Source organism: Cygnus olor, chromosome 4, assembly GCF_009769625.2.
Source record: "Cygnus olor isolate bCygOlo1 chromosome 4, bCygOlo1.pri.v2, whole genome shotgun sequence".
Lineage (NCBI taxonomy): Eukaryota > Metazoa > Chordata > Aves > Anseriformes > Anatidae > Cygnus > Cygnus olor.
The window spans coordinates 76,795,215-76,816,480 of NC_049172.1; positions in this window are offsets into that span (position 1 = coordinate 76,795,215).

Below are 21,266 nucleotides of genomic sequence, written 5' to 3' on the forward strand. Positions count from 1 at the left end.
AATCATCCAGATGACTACAAGAGCTTTTACAGCTCTTTGTGGCAGTGGGGTTCAGCGAGCAGGGATGAAGGTTCATGGGAATGTGGACACACGAAATGTAGTTCTTGTCATGAGGGCCTGGGTGATTCAATTTTTCTCATCATGTCTCAGCATCTTGCTCATTTGTGGGAAATAGGTGCAGGGACTGACTTTCACAGTCCCTGAAAATGTTTGAGATACTGAAATATTTTCTGCACTTGAAATGAAGAAGAGGGAAAGAAAAGAAAATCTCCAAATTGATCTTGAACAACAAACCAGTGGTGAAAGTGAATTTGAGTCAGTAATTTCAATTTAATAATTAGGAAACATCCTGTTGCGCTTTAGGCCACCAGGTATGGTTTCTGCACTATTAGTTTACATTCCAAAACAAAAAGACACTTGCAACCAGAGAAATAACATTTATCTTTTTCTTGAAATGGAAAATATTTATATTTTTCAAGTAATGCTCAGTAATGAATCTTTGTCAAGTCCAACACTTTGTGGGAAAACAGTATTGATATAGACAAACCAGTATTTTTCAACCAAAAATAATAACATAAATACCTGACAACTCTCAAAATTCATTCATGGCTATAGAAAGTAAATTACCAGAGCTATGAGTATTTTCTACTTTCGCAGCCATGCAGTGTGTGTTTGAAGCAAAGTGTGTGAGGTTGGCTGTGTTTGTATGTGACTTTTTGCCCTGTAATTTTAAATCTTCAGCCCTCAGACCTTCAAAAATCTTTTCAACAGATGTGGGGACAGAGGTGTCAAAGGTGTTGTTTCACTTGGGGTTTATGAAAACAGACACCAAGGGAAAGGCTGCATTGTGACCTCAACCACAATTTCAGATGCTGAAGAATCTACACCAGACACATTATGAGGGCTCCAACTACAGTCATCTTCTGGGGGACTTTGCACCTTACCAAACATTGCTGTCAAACAGCCAATGAGTATACTTTCAGAGGAGACCTTATTTCCTTCTAATGGTCCCAGCAGTCCTGGTTTCCACCTGCTCTACTGGAAGGAGCCTGGGAGGAGCCATCAGACCTATAGCATGCTGTGCTGCAGCATGACTTGGAAATCCTGGGGAAGAGGCTCTGACAGCAAATTTAAATAAATACATATAAGTTTGCTTTCTCACATTGTAATCACTAGGTTAACCCAAATCTGTAGGGACTGGGAGATAAAGATGTCTGACTCAAGGCGGCGATCCCAGCATTCCCGCAGAGAGCTCAGCCCATCACGCCCACCGGGGCTGCCAAGCAGTCATATGCACCAGAGATGGGCAGGAAGCTGTCTGTCCTGTGGTCAGGGCGCTCCAGAGACAATTCTTTCAAAGCTACATAGGCACTGCCTAAAACCAGCCTTTCTTCTATAAAAAGAAAAACATAAAACTTGGATAGGAGCACACAGACTTTTGGGAGTTTTGGGCCTGGATCCATCGGTAATAAATTCATAAGACATGCAGCTCACCCTGTGACTCCCTTTCACTGATTCACTAGGAACTGCAAACAGAATCTGGAGTTTTGGGTTGCCTTTCCTACAGAAGAGAGATGTACATTCCCATTTTTGTTTAGTGTAGGAAGTGTGTGTGTACTTGAACATAGTTAAACTATTGAAGTGCTTCTTGAATATGCAGCCAAATGCTTCGTAAGGACCAAGCTGTCAGAAACAAGTCATCAGCTGCCTGCACATTTTTTGTTGTCATTGTTGGTTCTAGTTGTGGGGTTTTTTCCTCTTTTTTTTTTTTTTTTTCAGCGTGGAAAATTCCCATGTAATAGAACAAAGATAAAATCAATCTGGTGATACAGGATATTAGTAGTGCCCTATGGAAATGATCCTAAGAACTTGAGAGTTTATTAAAAGAGGTCCTTGTATAACTTGTTAATGAGGTTACAGTTCTCTATTAGAAGTAAGGAAATTCAGGAGGTGACCTGCTCACAGCCAGCTCTAAACCAGTCGTGTAGATTCCCCTCTGTTATAAATGAAGAGAGACCAGCTGCCCCCTATGGCAGTTTATCCCACCCTAAACCAGGATTGTTCAGGTATGGTGACGCATCTGCCAAAGCTGCCTCTCCTAGAGAATGGAGGGAACCTTGAACAGCAGATTTAACTGGACTTTGAACTTTTAGAGATGATGTTAGGGCAGAATAATTTCATCTAAGTGGCTAAAAATGAAAGCAAGGCTCTGGTGGGCTGTTCTCAATCCACCTCTGCCTGCTTTCCTGAACGGATGGATTGCCATGGGAGCTGGGCATCTGTACACTGTAAATGTCCACAAAGGGCTTTGCCTCATGCCTTAATTGTGCAAATACCTTTTGGAAATCCAGGTTTCCCTTTCCTTGGACCTCAGGTCTGCAAGGGAGATAATGTGGTTCTTCTGTCTCCTGGAGGTGCTAGAAGGCAAAGCATGCCAAGTACTGTGAGATGCTTGTGTAACCAGTCACAGAACTGCAGATTCATATCCAATGTGAAATCACTGCAGGTATTTCTGATTTTTGTTTGTTTTTTTTCCTTTCTGAACATTTTGTACACATTACCCACCTTGAGAAATACTAGCAATAGTCATCATCATCACATCTTTGTTTATCTTTCCCATAGCTTCTTAGGAGACTAACGGGTTTTCAGAAAGAAAAATTAAAAAAAATGTATATAACAGGGATTTTGAAAAATAGGTACAATATTTTGGAAAAAAAAAAAAAAAAAAGTAAAGATTTTGTTTTCCAATCAGCAGTTCTAATGTAATCCTACAGATGTTCATACATACTATAAGACCAATTGTTTTCTATTTGTTTCTCTAGGGGTTTTCTTTTAGCCACAAATGGGAACCATTTCACATTACAGAAGTTGAAGGCTGTTCTCTACTATCACCATACTTCGTATATTTCCCACTAACAGGACATAAATAATTCCAGCAAAAAAGCACGGTAAGAGGAACATGATTGCCAGAGGATGCTGCTTCCCTCCCTGGTTATAATTATGAGGATGTGTGGTTTTGCTTAAATGGGAAAACAAATAGATTTCCCCAGCCTTTCCCTTCCCCTCCATCTGAGTAGACACTGCCTTTATCATAAGCTAAAAGAGAAATATTTATAGGAAAGCCTTGTTAAAGTGCTGGCACAGTATTACTGCCTCTGGCTGAGCCATAAACTCACTTGGGGGAAAAAAATCACCCTGTGAAGGATGCCAAAAGAAAGCCAGTGTGTTGTTTAACTGCCAGGCTTGAACAATGCATGGGTCTTGCCTCAGATCTCCAGCCCTGCCTGGATTTCCCCTGTCAACAAGTCATTTAGGGCCAGATGGTTCGTGCTCAGGGCTATCTTGGGCAGAGCTGATCCCACCCTTGGGGGAGAGCAAGGGATCCGATGGCCATGGAGGCTCCCATCCTACTGTTTTCCATGTTAGACTGATTTCCCAAGAGGGTTAAGCAGGGCATGGGAAGGCGGAGAGCTGAAGACACAAAGACATGCTAAATGCTCCCTGGAAGCCTCGATGTTGTGTCCACCAGAGGACCATTGTTCTCAGGGGGAATGGCCATACAGGCAGTCCACTCCGACGCTCACACATGGCTCTTTTCCTTGACGGCCCAGACTAAAATCCCATGTTGCCATATAAACCTGCAACTTTGCATCCTGTTTCCAGTGAACACGGAGAACATCTGGAGCAAGCTCGGGCCCTCAGCAGCAGAGTAGAGGAAGAAGTTCCACACTGTGAAGGCATCTGCAGATGAACAATGTCAAATGCACAATGCTACTACCCCATGACTGGGAGCTGATGCACATCCCACTGCCTGCCAGCTCCTCATGGGCTGCATTGAGCAGAAGCCTCTGCACCATGCTGCAGGTGGAAAGCAGCTAGTCTTGCAATGCCTGGAGGAATGTTACTCCACCAACATCCAAGCGTCTTGTCCCAGGCCTTCAGGGGTTGGTCTGGAGCTGCTCTGGCAGCCCAACTTTCATATAATGGGCCATGAGTTGCCATAAAGAGACTCCTAGGAAGCCCAACCCCATCTCCAGAGCAGGAGGCTGAAATAAATGACAATCCCCAGTGGACAGAAAACTCAGCAGTTCTTCAGCCAATGGTGCTGATCAGAAACATTTTTAAATGCATATACATGTTTTCACTGAGTGCTGGAGGCATTGGTAGGGACAGGAGCAGTCATTCCAGGCATATGTTTAGTCTCTTTGCTATTCTATTTTCTCCTTTTCCCCAGAGAAAAGATCAGAAAGGTTTTCTGTTGCTGTAATGCCTTCCCCTCATCACCACTCCAATAAATCTGAGCTGGGAGCCACACGCTTCACATGCTGGGAAATTTCTCTGCAGCCAAGGAGCAAGCACAGATTGTCACTGGCTGGGCAATGTAGCAAGGACCTCTGTGGTCTTCCTTGGTGAGGACCACTCTCTGGCCTTACCCATAAACAGCAGTTCTTTAGAAGAATGCTATGGGAAGAAAAAAAAAATAATCCAACTGACCAAGTATGGGCTCAGCTCTTCATGCAGACTCAGCAGTAGATCCTCTTTCAATTTAAGGATTGTTGTGATTTAACTGACCCACCAACCAAGAATGTACATTTTATCTAGAGTTTTTTATTATTATTATTATTTTTATCTGGAAAGTACAAAACAGCTTCCTAAGGAAGTTCTTTTGCTCAGGAGAAACTGAGGCACAGAGAGCTGGCTTCTCCACGTTCCTTTCAGCAGGCCAGAGCTGGAATAACAAGTCATTCTTCTGAGTCCAATCCAATTTTCCAAATCCAATGCAAACAGCCAGCACAAAGCCTGCATAAGCACTTCTAGGATTAGGCCAGGAATGCCAACCAAATCCTCTGCTAATCTTCACCGTAAAGTTCACGAAATCAGGCTTCCTCTTGAAATGTTTCTTGCATCCAGCTGTGTCAGAAACACCTTCCAGAAAATTAAACTCTCCAGGCTGGAGATTCACTCTCAGGCAAAGCCAATCCATCGGTATGGAGGGAGATTTCAATGTAAAATTGGTCTTCTGGCCATTCTCTGCATGGAAATGAAGTTTGCCTGTAGACAAGTGACGGAGGGCCACAGTTCTCCTCTCAGAAGCTGCTCAGCATCACTGCCAGCTTCATTGCAAAACCAGGTAATGAAAGCCTCTGAATTCAAAGAAATGGAATATATAAAAATCAGCTTAAATTGTTTTGGTCTATAAAAATGACAGGTTTGGTCAGGAGCTTACAACTACATCTCCATCTCCATATTTATACCATACGAGCCTGTGTTTACATGGAGTTGGCAGTCAAGCCCCGTGATGCGCACACAGCACGAGATAGATGATGTAGCCGTATAGGAGCAGGGGGCCTGCCACAGTCGAGAGAGCTGCTCAGCCACAAGGCATGGATTAACGGAGAAGGCACTTATTCATTTTGTCTGGGCTGGCCTGTACAAATCTGTGATTTTTGAATTTACGGCCCATGATTCTGCAGTTCCACAAGACCCTTCTGTAGACCTGCAGGTTAGTGAGAAAACAGCCCCATATCTACGACCAGGTATCCCTGACAAGAGAAGGCAGGGAATTGGATTATAATGATACTGATGATGTGCCTGGTGGATGTCACCATCAGTCCGCTTCTTACCCCATTCCCTGTCCTCGTTAAAGTCTGCAGAGCCATTCCTTTGTTTTCTTCCCCGGCCCACAGGGTCGGGTCCCGTGGGCTGCTCAATGCCCCGTAGATCTTGCAGTGTGTCCCCATGTGTGCCTCCACTAGATCTTAATGAGCATTTCAGATGTTCTGATGCTGCTGCCAATGAGACTGCCGTGCAGCCGGTGCCCCTGGGAGTCCGGGCTTGCCAGAGCAGTAGCTTGTGTGAACCTTCCTATTGTTCAAGCTCAGTGTTAGTGTGGCCATTGGTACTTATCAGTGGCTGCTGTTTTCCATTACAGCCTGCTCAAACATGAGCTGGATACGAGCACTGGGCTACAAGCCGGGCTCCTAGGCCTCCAGAGCTCTGCCGAAGGTCTGAATTGTTTCCAGCTCCTTCTTAGAAGTCGCTCTGTATTCAGCAGAGAATCACACTCTTGGGCTCTTCACTTCTCAACTTGTTTCTTGCCAGCAAGTTCAAACCAACCCTATAGTTGTTCTTGTTCCACTAGAGCTGAGAGGATTTTCCCAGATGCTTGTGAATTGCTCGGAGCACATCAACAGGCACAGAAGTTTTTTCAGGCCAGAAAATACGTACTAGCTCAATCTCTCCAAAGGCTCAGAAATTGATATTGCACATGGATGGGAAAGTACAGTTTTAATTTCAAGAATACCTTGCATTCCTAGAGCATCCTCCTTCCTGGGACTGGAAAAGATTTCATTGCTCTTAACCATCCCAGCTTAGCAGTTGGTAAGCCTTCCTTCAGAGACAGGTGTGCGGACAGGTTATGGGCCTCTTATATTCCCTTTTCTGCATTAATTAGTGCCCTGAAACACAAGTACTGCACAAAGAGAAATACAGTCATGATGAGGTCTTCAGTGGCATCCCTTTTATTCAGCATTTAGAAACATTGCAGAGGAGAATGGGGGCATTGCTCAGCCGGTGGAAAAAGAGCTGGGAGATCTGAGTGCAAGTCCTAACAACCCTCCAGCCTCTATTATCATCTTAGACACATTTCTTTGACCCAGACATCCTCAGCACAATTCCTCTAAGACACAGTAACTAAAGATTTTTGGGACCAGTTTTAGGCTTTCATTAGTGCCTTGCTGGTGGGAAACACACCAGAACCTGGGCAGAACTTTAGTTGAGTTTTACTTTCTGTAACTTCCTTCCCTATCTGTAAAACAGAGAGAATAGCATTTCAAACTTGGACTAAAAAAGCAGAGCTCCTTGTGAGTATAGGCTGCATCTTACTCTTGGCTCTGGCTTTCAGAAAGGTAGTGAGAGAGAATCCTTTCGAGAAGATCTGACAGTGTTAGTAGATGAGGTACTGAAAGAAAGTAGTTTATTCCAACTCAAGAGAAGAGGATGATAAGAAAATAAGATTTCTGTCCCACTCCATATTCTGCACATGCAGCAGCTGATCCCCAAATCAGAAGCCTTTTGATAAAGCCTATGCTTCCCAGTAAGGTCTAACTAGACAGCATTGTAGGCCCTGTAACCACTGGTTCTCCATTGGTCCCTTGTGCAGGAAATACTAAACACATGGACCTCAGTGAAATTTATTTTGCTGCCTTGAGAGTGCAGCTCCATTTATCCACAGAACAGATTTGGCTTAAAAAATGTCCCCCCATGAACTCACTCCATCAGCAGGTGTTTACAGAGGTGACCTGAACTTGATAACAGGAGTTCAGTTCAGAAAGGTACAGTCCCCCACTGCTGCCCCATGCTGTCCATACCAACAAAAGAAGATATCTTTATTCTTAAAATTCCACAGTTTTTCTGAAAAGCAGTGAGAGGAGCTGTAGCTGAATTGCTAGAAAAGTGGATCAGCTGAGCACCAACCCAAAAGAGAGATTTGTTTCTATTTTTATTGTGCAGAACAAATAATATTGCATTTTTATTTCAGAGCAATACTGAATGTTTTGTTTCACTCCAAGGTGCTTTGTTTTGTTTTCAGCTTATTTAATCCTTGAAAAAAATTGTTTAAATTCCATGCTGAGACAACGAATCGTTTTGAAATAGAGAATTCCAAATGCTTTATTATTATTATTATTATTATAAAAAAAAGAAAAAAAAAAAGTAGTCCTCAGCACTGTCTTACTCCCAGAGGAAACAGTTCCCTGAATTTCTGTATCATTTTAGTTCTATTACCTCAGAAAAAAAAAAAAAAAAAAAAAAAAAGACAGCTCTCACTGCAAGTCACTGGAAGAATTAACACCAGATGTGGCTGTATCCTGAAGCAAGTTACTTTCGGGTTGCCATTAAAAAAGGACCTTCTTTCCTGGAATTATTTTATCTCTGAGTACACAATATCCCCTTCAACCCAAAGGCTAAGCAATCATTGTTAAAGGGGGCAAAAATAGGATACAAAGACTTCTCTTTCATAACCCTCAAAGACATACCTGGAAGTTTGGAAGGCAGAGTCCAGTAAGTAGAGGTGGGTCTAGAAGAACGTGTCAGGGCAAGGCAAATAATGGAGCTGGAAGATGAACCACCATGGTATTTGTGCTTAGACAGCCTACACTTCATCCTTACATTTGTATTTAGAGACCGATCCAAAATTATTTAACATGAGAGACAAGCAGTGCAAAACGTTTGTATTGCATCATAGGGCTGCACATCTTGCAATTGTTCAGTGAGGGCACCGTACTGAAATGGGGTCTGCAAAGAGTAGACATGGGGTGATCCTGTCCAGTTCTTTCCCTCAGCTTCCACAGATATTGGGAAACTCAGCTGCAGGCTTCATGAAAAAGAAACCCCCTGCTCCAGAAAGGAGGAGGAAACTCCCTGGGGACATGGCGTTTGGACACACAGCACATTCATCTAGTGCCACGGCTGGAAGTTTGCTCTCCCATTGCTGGCTGCTGCTCCAAACCCAGGTGCTGGCATCCCTCTGTGGGGTGGAAGCAATCAACTTAAAATGGCACAGGAGCCTGGAGAGGAAACCATGACTCCTCCATCCAGCTTCCTGCAGGAGCTTGTCACTGTTTCTCCTTTGGAAAAGGGACATCTGCAGCGGCTGCGTTCCCATTTCCAAAGAGGTGGGAGCTGGGCCATGTGATCCCTTGGGAAAGCAGCCAAAGGCTTGTGTTTTAGGCAGTCTAGGCCCATTTAAAATCAATATTTGTATTTGCACTTGATGCACTTTTGTGTGGGGAAATAAAGACAAAGCAACGTTTTCATATACGTACAAGGTGCATTCAAAGGGCTCCCTCCTGTCATTAGCATACCTCTGCACTGTGCTCTTCGTGTCCTCAGCAAAGCCTTGTGCTCTCCTCCATAACCCCTTTCCCGTCCCTGTTTAGCACAAAACAAACCTCACCGCTGCCCAGCCCTCCCGTTCATCTCCCTTACATCTGGAAGCCATCTGGGTCACACTGCTGAGCTTCCCCAGCTCCCCCTTCCCGCTGCACAGGCAGCCTGGGAGGAGAAGCTCCGCAGCCACAGCAGCCTCGCGTGTGCCCCGACCTCCCTGGCTCTGCCTCTGCAAGGCTGCACCAGCATTTCCCACGCTCCTTCAGCGAATGATGGTGGGCTGATGGGGCTTGAGACTCTGCCCAGATCCTCTGAGGTCTGTTTCCTTCACTGTCATCCTCTATATATACCCGCTTCTGCAACGGTGGGCTGCAGGCTTATGGACTTTCGGATAGAAGGCTACAAGTGAGGCAGTTCTGAGTTGGATGAAATGTTGATATACAATATCCTGTCTCCGGCTCTGGCCAACAGCAGATCCTTCAGCAAGAATGCAAAAAGTGGGCAAATACATAGCAATACTTCTCCAGAACACTCTTCCAGCCACCAGTCCATTTTGGCTTGGACTTTCTTGAGCCAAGAGAGCCAGTTTATTTTTCAATAATGTAGCACAGGCAATTGTTCTCCAGATTTTTATTTTAGGCACATAAATTATTAGTCTCTGCAACATCTGTTGTCAAGGAGATACACATCTTGATGGCACACTACAGAAAGGACCACCTTCCTTCTTGTCATCCTCTCAGGCATAAGTGGCATCATTTTCATGGCCACTTCAGGCCATCCCACCCTGCTGCCAAAAAGCTGGCACTGGCGCCCAGTTTTCACATCCACGATCCCCTGCAGTTCAGCAGTGAATTTGGTGACTGCCTGCCTGAAGCAGGGACAAGGAAGAAGAGAAAGCTCACGGCCTTATCCAGGACATTGAGCTCTGTGATCCAAGGGTTCCTTCATGTCTATGGAGTTGTGAATCACTGTGTTCTGTGGATCCTTGGCTGTTGTAACAACACTTGAAGGAGCCAAAGACAACTGTGAGCAAAATTCAGAGCTCCCTAGAGGCCAGTCTGGAGGTCCTCTGAGTGCCAGACCAACTTCAGTTGGATGGAGAAGCAGGCACAAAGCCATCTTTGCCCAGCTTTGTGCCAAACACAGCTCTACTGGAACATGAGGCCAGACTCATTCTCTGAAAAAAGCATCCCTTCTTTTTTGGTGTGTCTGTTTCAATTACTGCTTTTTCTCTCACATTTGCTGTTCTGTCCTTAGATGAGGTGCAAGGCCAGTGAGGCTGGCCCTATAATGGGGTGAAAACAATTTCAGAAGAAGAGGGGAGAATCAGTTCTCTCTGAGACTCCAGACCCTCCTTTAAGTATTGCCACTTGCTTCCCTGGTCTCTAAACAAATGCTAACTCAGATCAAAGCATTTCCCACAGTGGATCATTCCTCATGCAGATCCACTGAACTCTGCTGCTGTCGCTGCCATCACTCCAAGTCCTTTACTCCACAGAGACATTAACCTGGGTCTCTGTTTCTCTCCTTTCCCCAGCCATTAATTTTCACAGCACTTGTAGGAACTTATGACAGTATTGATAGCATGTAGACATCCTCACTGCTGCTGCTGGTCTCTTCTTGTGCTAATGACCCATGCTCCACTAGCTGGGCAGTCAGAGAAAAAGCTTGTGACTCCTCTAAATGGCCTTGGCTGTCAGCTTTCTGATGATACAACTGCATATTAGCAGTTGTAATTTCTCTCCCTTACCATAGCACCAGTGGAGACGTCTGCACCCTGGTGTCCAAAGTGAAGTGAGCCTCATCCCACATTCGGCATCTTTGTTACTTCCAGCTGCTTTCTTCAATGTGGCTGAAATTGGTTTACTTTTTATTTATCTAGCTAACTTTTGGAAGGTTTGAAGGTTGGGAGGAGGAAGGGGGACAGACACAAACATTGAAAATGCACAGATAGAGAGATCGATTCCATTAGGAAATGTTATGACAAATAACATTTACCAGGGTCCTGGTTATACTCCACTGCTAAGAGCCCAGTAAAAGTGAAGGTGTTCACAGCAGGGGCTGGAAGTCTAACACCCCCAGCACTTGCTGGAAGAGCTGCTCTCAGGGCTGAACCAGAGCAGAAGTCGTGCAGCGGACAGCAACTGAGGCCATCCAGGGACACCAAAAAAAAGGCATACCAGTGTGTGGCCCACCCTTGCAGGTGAATTGACCTTCACAAGGAGATGCCTAGAGCAACACTACAGCCAGGAATGGCCCTACAACGAAGACTGCCTCTGGTGTCCTTTGGTCTCTCTGGCTTTACTCTAGGACACAGACTATTTCTGTTTCTCTCTGCCACAGCACTGTTGCTGATGTCTTACGCTGGGATATCCTCCTGCTTGTTCAGGGCAAGGTAAATACCATGGCGTGAGCTGCACCGCTGTGGTACTGCTCATTTTCCCTCTCCACTTTCTCATTTGCAAAGCCTGCAGGGCTGTGCTTTCCACATCGAGAGTGAATATTGGGTGAGTTGCTCTGTTCCAGAAATAAACATTTTCCTAATTTCCTAACATAATATGTTTTTCCCTTTTATTTTAATAAAAATAACAATAATAAAACAAAGCACCCTTTCTCCGTTTCTTTTTCTTACACAAACATATAATCCTGGTGCCTTAATGTCTCATCAAGAAAATCCAGACTGGAGGCTGCAGCCAGGACTCTGTGCCACCTAGATATTTTGGACACATATTTGGACTCTCATACGCACATACACACACATTTTGCCTTCCCTGCCTCAGCAGGACAAGACTTCAGATCTTTTCTTGCATCCACAAGCTTGAATGGATACACTGAGCCTCAGCAGGGAAAGGTCATTTCCACTCATTGACATTCACGCTGTCTCCCCATTTGTACAATTCAAGAGGTATTTATATTTAAAGAGCATCAGCCTGGCTGAGGAGAGACTTTCTCCATTAGTCAGGATTTCTGGGAAGAGGGAACTTTCACACCTGTAGGAATATGGATTTTTGACAGAAAAAAAATAAATCGCAATGCATCTTCTAATGGTCCTGCTCAGTTACTGGATTGAAGCTGCTGCCTGCCCTGTGGTATGGTTCCCTAACAAAAGAAAGATTTTGTGAGCACACCTCTTGTGCAAGGGTGTTTTATCTGCCTGTCAAACTATCCTCCCTCTCTTCATCTGATAACTTCTGAGCCTTTTGACTAATTTCTATCAAGTTTCATAATAGGAGAGCATTTTCCAAAAAATAAATAAATATTAAAAATGAAATTATACTCCTGCATGAAAACAGCCAGGAAAAAAAATAATCTAGTTTGTTAACAAATTAGGGGAGAAGTCAAAAGAACTCAAGCCATATCAGACACAAGAGACTGACACAGTATAGGAGGAAGCTGCAGGAGCAACTGTATTTGCTCCACTGGCCCGAGAATTTGATCATGTTTTTATTTTGTGACCTGAGAAAAGTACAGGTACAGAAATATAAAGACGAGGGTGCACACAATTAGACACTGAGATGCTTTAGGTAAATATACTTATACAGCTCATCATACAATGGGATCCCAAACAGGAATCCTATTGCCCACAGCAGTAGACATGATTTGGTATATTAATATAGCATGGCTGAAGTCTGAGTAACGTTTGAGGTAGAGAGGGAGACTTGGACAGACAGAGCAGGGCAGTTGGTCTGCGGTCCTGTTCAGTGCCATGTTAAGAAAGATTAACAGGGTGCTAAAGAGTTACCAGCAGCCCACAAGTCTTTTAGGGTGTAGGTGGGATGTGAACAGAGAGTTCCAGCCAGTCTGTAGATGTGATTCCCTATATTACAGCTCAAGTTAACACTCCACAATTAAACCAGCTGTTAAATCTTAATGACTGTGCTGTACCCATTTTGGGGTGAGTTTGAGGTGGGGTAAGTAGTTGGTAATGCAGAGTAGACCTGAGACTGGCAGGATGGAGCTTCTGAGGGGAGAGTACTAGCTGACAGTCGGATTTGTGTAGAGATGAAGAAGAGCAGACAAGTTCAGAGCTCAGGATGCAATAGTCATGCTGCTCAAGGGGTAAGTTAGCTGAGAAAAACTCGAGTTCACCAACTCTGGGCTTTTCCTGTCACAATCCCCATCTATCCCTCCGTTCTCTGCCTCCCCACCCTGTTTTATTCCAACAGCCAGAAACAGAGGTCCCAGTGTCATACCCCGTTATCCCAGAGCATTCTACAGACCATCTCTCTTTGTGCACTCATAGTGCAGAGGCGAGCACCACCCCCCTTTTACCAAGAAGGAATGACTTACCCCAGGTCACCCAGCAGCCCCACAGCTGTGCCAGGAACAAAACCCAATCAGATAAAAGAGTCAGGGAAAGAACAGCCAAACTGCTCTGGAGTGGTTGGCCAGATGAGGTAACACCCAGGGAAAGATGCTGATGGAGTTTGGCAGGACGCAGGAGTCACACGCACCTCCCACTTTGGCAGAAATAAGAAATGGCTTGGGCTTTTCAGGTCTGCTGGCTGGAGCACCCACCCAGCGCTGCACAGTTCACAGGGAACGTTCAGGGAGCATCCACCCACTCGGTGACTCTCCCATGCCTTCCTTCCACATGCAGCAGAAGATGTTAAAGAAGTTACAATGCAGGCAAAGTGAACTCCCTGCTGAACTAGCGACTGAAGCGTCAATTAGTTTGGAACCCAGGTGTGCAAGAATTTGTACAGACAAGTTGCACCATCTCCATCCTAGAATGTTTTTAAGGTCTTGAAAGTCTGGATAAAGCCCTGAGCAAGCTGGTCTGACCTGGCTGACCTGCTTTGAGCAGCAGGTTGGATTAGAAACATCCTGAGGTCCCTTCTAGCCTAAATTATCCCACAACCCTGTAAATTGCAAAGCTCAGCTGCAGCTTCACCATCCACAGGGTGATTACACCCAGTTGTTTTTAGTAATAAAGGCAAATTAACTGCAATAGCACCACCAGATTACCATCAGGACCTACCTGCATGGTGGGACATATCCCACACAATTCTTCCAAAAATTGCTCAGAAGTAATGATCAACTGCTTTTTCACATGCCCTACTTCATTCACTATGGCTTTCCCTTAAAGATGCCACAGAAGCCACTCTTTCTTTCACCTTCTTCCTCTTCTTCCCTCTCTTCAGCTTATCTCTGATTCAGTCAGTATATTTTAAGGCCCCAGACCCCCAGCCAAGATATCACAGTCTTCCAAGCCACTGCATGTCAACCAAGACACCACAACTGCCCACACACTTGTGCCCAGCATGCAGCAAATGTGGGATGAGTTGGTTTCATTTAATGTGGAACAAGAGCAGGGAAAGCTCAGGTACACTGCAACAAGCTCTGAGCAGCACCATGCTCAACCACCATAACCTGGCCGTGTGCCTGCAGCTCTTCTGACTCTGCGCTTCACCCTGGGGCTGTCCACAACTTTGCAAACCCATCCAGGAGAATTTTGTGATGTGAGCACACTGCTTTCACTTCTGACCTGAGGAGGACCTTAGACCAAGCATCTCAGACTCCAGCCATCAGCCATATCACCTTGCTTCTTGTTTTCCATCACGAGCTCCCTTCTGCTCCACTGCTCTCCTGCCAGGGCTAACTCATCTGCTGCTGAAAGTCCTCCACCGCACTCCCTTCCTTCCATAATCCCTAAGACAGCAAAGCATTTGATCTCTCCTCTTTGGGAAGGCCAGAGGGATAAGCCCTGGGCCTCCTTGGCCCACATGGTGGAAAAGATCTCATGCCAGGTAATCCTATTGTTCCTCATCCCCCTACCTGACACACTCACGTGGTGTTTTGCTGCGAGATCCCAGACGTTATAAGACGACGGGGGAAGTTCAGCTCCGTACTGACGGCTCCAAACATATTAGTATTAAATTCTTATGCAATCAAAGCTGCCCACAAAATAAAGCCAATGATCTACCTGATTTGGATGTTCTTGGCACCGGACAATAGACTGCAATTTTCCAACAGGATCAACTTGTTATAACACAAGGATTTTTTTTTTTAATGTTAGCTTGTTTGCCCTCCTGCCAGATTTTGTTAGTAATACTGTGGCGTGGGGCCAACTTGCAGCTTGTTTGGAGTTCATCTGAAAACCTCTAGTAAAAGAAGATAGAGGTTCCACATTTCCCTTGGAAGATGGAAAGCTTCAAAAAGCCATTTGTGGAGGCATCAAGCCGACTGTCTGGGGTCCCAATCCTCAAGCAATTACCTCATCCTGCTAATGAGGAGTTTGCTTCAGGCTGTACTGAATAAAGATCTCATTCTGACTCTTTATTTTAGCAGAGCAGTTGTTCAGTCAAAGTTGGCCAAACAAGCTCTTTTACTGGTTTCCCTGTTTCACAGAATCACAGAATCACAGAATCGAAGGGGTTGGAAGGGACCTCGAAAGATCATCGAGTCCAAACCCCCTGCCAAAGCAGGTTCCTTAGAGCAGGCTGCCCAGGTAGGCGTCCAGACGTGCCTTGAATATCTCCAGAAAGGGAGACTCCACAACCTCCCTAGGCAGCCTGTTCCAGTGCTCTGTCACCCTCACTGTGAAGAAGTTCTTTCACATGTTGGTGCGGAACTTCCTGTGCTCTATCTTGTGGCCATTGCCCCTTGTCCTATCCCCACAAACCACTGAGAAGAGGTTGGCCAAATCCCTCTGTCTCCCACACCTCAGGTATTTATACACATTGATAAGATCCCCTCTCAGTCTTCTCTTCTCCAGGCAGAACAGACCCAGGTCTCACAGCCTTTCCTCATAGGGAAGATGCTCCAGGCCCCATATCATCTTTGTGGCCCTCCGCTGGACTCTTTCCAGGAGTTCCCTGTCTTTTTTGTACCGGGGTTTATCCATCCTTTTCAAAGTACGATTCTGTAAAGGGGAGATGAAAATGAATGAAACGCACTCTGATTTTTCCAGCTCAGGATACACCATCTTCCCAGAAAATCAGCTTCATACCACAATCAGCTTTCATTTGTCATATTTTGACTTTTTCTCTTTTTGTGAGACAGATTTTTTCACAAGTGTTTCCCAGTGTTGATAAACAAAACAGAGAGCATGTCAATGCTCTTTCTTCAACAAGCCGCTCAGCGATCAGGGGACAGCACTTCAAAACATGGATGTCATTTCTCACGGCACGATAACAGTGACAGAAGAAAGCCACGTTTTCCATGGAAGCTTTCAGAAAAGTTGCATTCACTTTCTCCATAGATTCTGCTTCTCTCATTTTTGGCCTCCTTACAAATACTAAAGACACCTGGGAGACATCATTTTTTTCAGACTTTGGCTTGATGTAAACCCATTACCTTTGGGCTATTAGCAGATGTGAACAAGGTATTCATGTAAAGCCAACTCAGTAAACAATTCTGTAGATGATGTAGAAGAGCAACCTGACTCCAGATCCCTCCAAATCCCACACTTCTGTCTGTTTTACAAAAGTCAAAGGCAGTAAAGAAATCTGTTTTTCACAACATTATCATCTCTAACCGAATACAGTCTGTCTGCAGGGTGTTACAGTTGGGTGTGAAATGGTTTCCCTATTCTGTGAATTTTATTTTAAAATCTCAGCAAGCTTCCCATCATAAATTGCAATAAAAAGCTAAAATATTCAAAGTGCCGACACCCAAAAATCTAGTGATGGGGAAAGGATTGTGGGCTTCATTGAAATAATCTGTGTTTTAACTTTTTTAAAAAAAGCTTAAAAGCTCTCATTTTTATTTCAATGATTTTGATTTATGTTTGCACTTTCATTCAAATTAGTTTTAATTCCAAAACCAAAATCACATCATTTGGTCATTTAAAATATTACATTCATAAAATACAACATATCAAAATGAAGCAATTTCAACTCTTAAAATTCTATGTGAATCAAGAAGGTCCTCTTTTCCCTTAAAACACTCACCTTGAAGGAAGAAGTCTTTTCTAGCAAAGAAGAGTTTGTGCTTTAATGCAGATGTGGTGGCTGAAACACACTTTTTATAGAATTTCTTGTACAATGGCAGAAATACACTCTTTTGCAGAGCCAGGGAATTTCCTGTAATACCAGATAAATCTGCAATGGGGAGACTTTTCTTTACTAAGGCTTGGATAGAAACGTCGAACACTTATGCCTGGAAGCACTTTGAGATACACCTTAGCATTATCCAGTAATAATACGGAAAATAACTGAGACTTAGCCACAGGAAAGCTGATGCCATCTCACAGCTCTATCTGATGTAAACACATACAGTTGTATTTTTTTTCCCCCTGTCTCTTTCTAGCATGTCGCCAAATCACTGTCCAGCTACTATGGTGTTTAATTCATCTGAAAAATCAGGTGTTCATAGCACCCCTTCCTTGCCTGGAGTATTTCAGAAAATATGTGGTATAGTATTTCTATTTGATCCATGGCTTTATCTAATTGGAGTTAATTAACTCCTAACAGGAGTTGGACTTGATGATCCTTATGGGTCCCTTCCAACTCGGGATATTCTATGATCCCACCTGGTTCAACCTGCTCTAGCAAGTTGTCCTTGGCAGGCACTCCTCCCTTAGAGGATCACTACCAAGTGACATTGCCATCAGCATGCAAAGGCTCCATGAGGACTGGGATTCTCCTTCCCTCCATCTGTCCCTATTGAAGATACAGTGAAGAAGAGCAGCATCTACTATGTCAAATACTAAGGTTACTTCAAACTGCAGCGTGGTTTCACCATGTGAGCAGTCAAGGATGGAACCACAAGAGACCTACCTGGTGCATAAGCACTTGCAGAGTTCCTCACAGCATGGCCTTAGTGCACTAGCAAATAGTTTGTAGGAGCATACAACAGTATTTTCTTGTTCTGTATGTCTTCTTCAGAGGCACCGTTACAGAGTACAGATCCCTATGTTGGCATTTCCACACAAAACTGCTTTGAGGTTTTCCTTTCATTTTCTCTTGTTTATAGTGAATTAGATTGCAAAGCCTTTCATTGCCCGCACTGCTTACAGTTTCTACTCTCCCCTCTGTCTTTCCTTTGTGAATGTCAACCAAAACCTGAACTCATATTGAATTCATTTCCTCTCTGGATACTTCAGTACCAAGCATTTTGTGAAAGAAGAAAAAAAAAAAAAAAAAGAGTGAGCTGACCTTCTCCTCTTGAACTAGGAGCTCCCCTTTAGCTTGGACCTCAATCCTTTTTGATTACTGCAGTCTTCAGTAGCTCTGCAAAAAGAAATGCACATGGAAACCAGGACCCTGAATATCAGATCTATTGGCTTTGATGGGCCTCAAATCACCCTGGCCCCTGTAAAACCCCACTGACTCCTTCACCCATGATTCAAACCATTTAGATCAGCCAGCAGATTGCTCAGTCTATGTGGAGTGTCCAGGACCTAAGAGGGCTGCCAGATGATGCAGACAAAAGTCTACATGGCCCATTATCAGGAAATCGGGACAAAACATCAACAGTCCCAGTGTTCCTGGAAAGCATGGTCTACATGAGCATCAGGAGCCACCAAGGGGAGTCAAAGGGGGAATCATTTATAGAGGGTGGAGTAGATGAGACATATAGTCTGGATACAGGGAGAATTGGCACTTCCCATTCAGCCATGGGAAGGTTTCCTAAGCAAAAGTGCTAGAAAACCCAAAGTATATAAATTTGAACAGTCCAAAACCAGGAGAATGGTTATGTTTGGATTTAACTTCCATGTCTGGGTCTTGGCTTTAAAATTACCAGCTCTCCACAGATTGGATCACACATCTCTGAAACAGAACAGCTCAGCCAGAAAGCAGTGACCTCAAGGTAGGAATCAATGGATGAAATTCTAGAGTTAAGAGGAAAGTAACTGCTGGATGACCACACTGGCCCTTTATACATCTGTTCATTAAAAAAAAAAAAAAAAAAAAATCTTCAAAGTTTGGAACTCTCAAAAATTTGGATTCAAATTCTGATATTTTGGCTGAACTCCAGCCATAGAAAACACAAAGCGGCTAACCACCCTACAGCATAAGCTGAAAGTCAGAAAACCCTTCATGTAGTGCTAAAAACAGGAAGATGAAGTTAACAGTTTTTTGTTTGTTTGTTTGTTTTATTTTAGTTAGTAAATCTCTAAAATTTTAGAGGTTTAGGTTTGGACAAGTTTCAGACCCTGACTGCTTATCATGGTCGCTTTTTCTTCAAACGTCCTTGATTGAGGAAATTAGACAGGAAATACTTTGCAGTGTCCAGCACTTCCTGGGCTGGGGGAACCAGAAATCCCACAAGAACAGTTTTTCCTCATGGTATTACCGCTACCTTCGGACTTACCTCACTTTTAGTGGACACAAATTCTTCTCCATAAGTGCCTACACTGATAGGCTGTTGATAGCTGCTAGTGTTAGACGCAATTTCAGACAGAGATCATTAGAAATAAAACCAAATTCAGCTACACATCTTTTTCTTTTTTCCCTTTTTTTTTTTTTTTTTCAATGGAAAATAGTTGGAAGAAATTGTGGATCAAAAGTTTCACAGAGCAAACACTTGGCTTACTACCAGCTTTGGCTGAAATTCATCAGACATGAGGACATGAATGTTCATCTGTGAAGTGAATGTTCATCTGTGAATCTGCACGTTAATACACCCATAAATTTCCCCTACGCATGAACCATATATACAGTGGGAATGCAACAACCTGCATCCACTGGAGAGATGCTAAGGAATTACGCACTTGAGCACCAGGGGGGATGATTACATCTTCCATCTTGACACAGGCTGTGTAATTCTGTTCAGCTACCTCTGGACTGAGCTCAGCGATTGCATTGCACCAAATTCTCTCTATCAGCTGAATCAATTGCATGTGCCAGAGCACGTGGACTACAGAAATGTCTCTGATAGTCCCCACCTGGTGTCTGAGAGCTGCCAAGGTTTACAGGTTTGAGACCACCAGGCGGTGATGTGGGATGGGCACTCACTCAAGGGGCTGCCCTGGCCTGTGGCTTGTGGCTGGTCTTTTTGCAGGTGACTAGGCTCAGCTGAACACCAGGAAATAGGATAAGAAGGACATATAGGAAAGAAAAGCAATTTTCTTCTGGTCTGCTGCTCATTGGTCACTTATGTGTGCAAAGGGGATAAAGGTAGGAAAAACCACTTTCCTGAAGAAGTGTTAAAAGGATGGAACCATGGAAAACCTCAGGCATAGGTCTCTGAACCTGCTGCTGCCCAGGGTACTGGGGGACAGTCACAGTGACTATAATTCTGTGACTGTCCCGGTGCTCTGATCCTGCAGGGGACAGAGCTGTCATGCCTCTTCTCTGCTCTGCTCTGCTCTTCTCTGCTCTGCTCTGCTCTGCTCTGCTCTCCTCTCCTCTCCTCTCCTCTCCTCACCCTTCTGGGACTCTCCAGGGTCTGCTGGTGGTAAGTGTCCAGCCCTTCCCGCTTCAGATCCTGCTGTGGGACTGACTTGTCCTGGGAAATGAGGGCTTTTCCTGATCAGTGCTTCAGAAAGGTCCCTTCACTGGTGGATTCTGAGAAGAAAGGCTGTAACCCTGGGCCTGCTCGCAGCAGTGGGAGCGCTGCCATTGCTTTCTTTGGTTCTAACACTTCACACTGTTCTGGTTTGTTTTTCAAGTTATTCTATTTTTTTATTATGCCCAAACATTTTCTTTTCCCCATAGGGATGGAAAATGCCAGGGACTGACACTATGATCACATGCTCACAAAGGAGCTGAGGCTCCCTCCTTCCTCATTTTTTCTAAACTCTTGAACTGTTCTGGCCCAAGCAGATTTTTCTGGTTATTTCCAGGAGAAAATTATCTGCAATGTTAACAAGACTTTGATGGAAAAGTCAAGTCGGCTGGAGAGCCTCTCAGCACCCTGGCCTCTTCTTTCTCCACTTCTCTTCTGAGTGGATCTGTAAGAGCAGGGAATGCAATCAGTCTGGCCACGTATAATCCAAAGCCTGTCCCATTTCCTCCCTCTTCAAAAAAACCTGAACTGCATTAGAAAGATTTCCTGGTTAATGAGGAGAGAGAGCACCGGCACCCAGGCTAAACAAATTCCCCCCCCCCTCCCCAAAAAAAACAAAAAGCAGAAAGCAACAACAACAGCAACAACAACAACAACAAAAACAACAAAAAAGACATAAGGAATATATAAAAGGCACAGGTGATGAGAGGATCATGTAGAGCAGATACAGCAAAGAGAACGTATGGAATCACCACATTTCCTAGGCACAAACACAACCAGGTAGAAAAGGGCTTTCACACAGGAGTTAATAGTAACCTGTCACAGTGACCCAACCTGAAAATCCCAAGAGTTACCCTCTCACCCAGCATCACCTGGCCAGGGGGAATTCTAAGGGGGTTGGTGCCTTTAGGGAATATACAAGAGGGAGAAAAAATTACGTTGGAAAATAAATTTATGGAATATCAAGCTGCTGGAGTGAT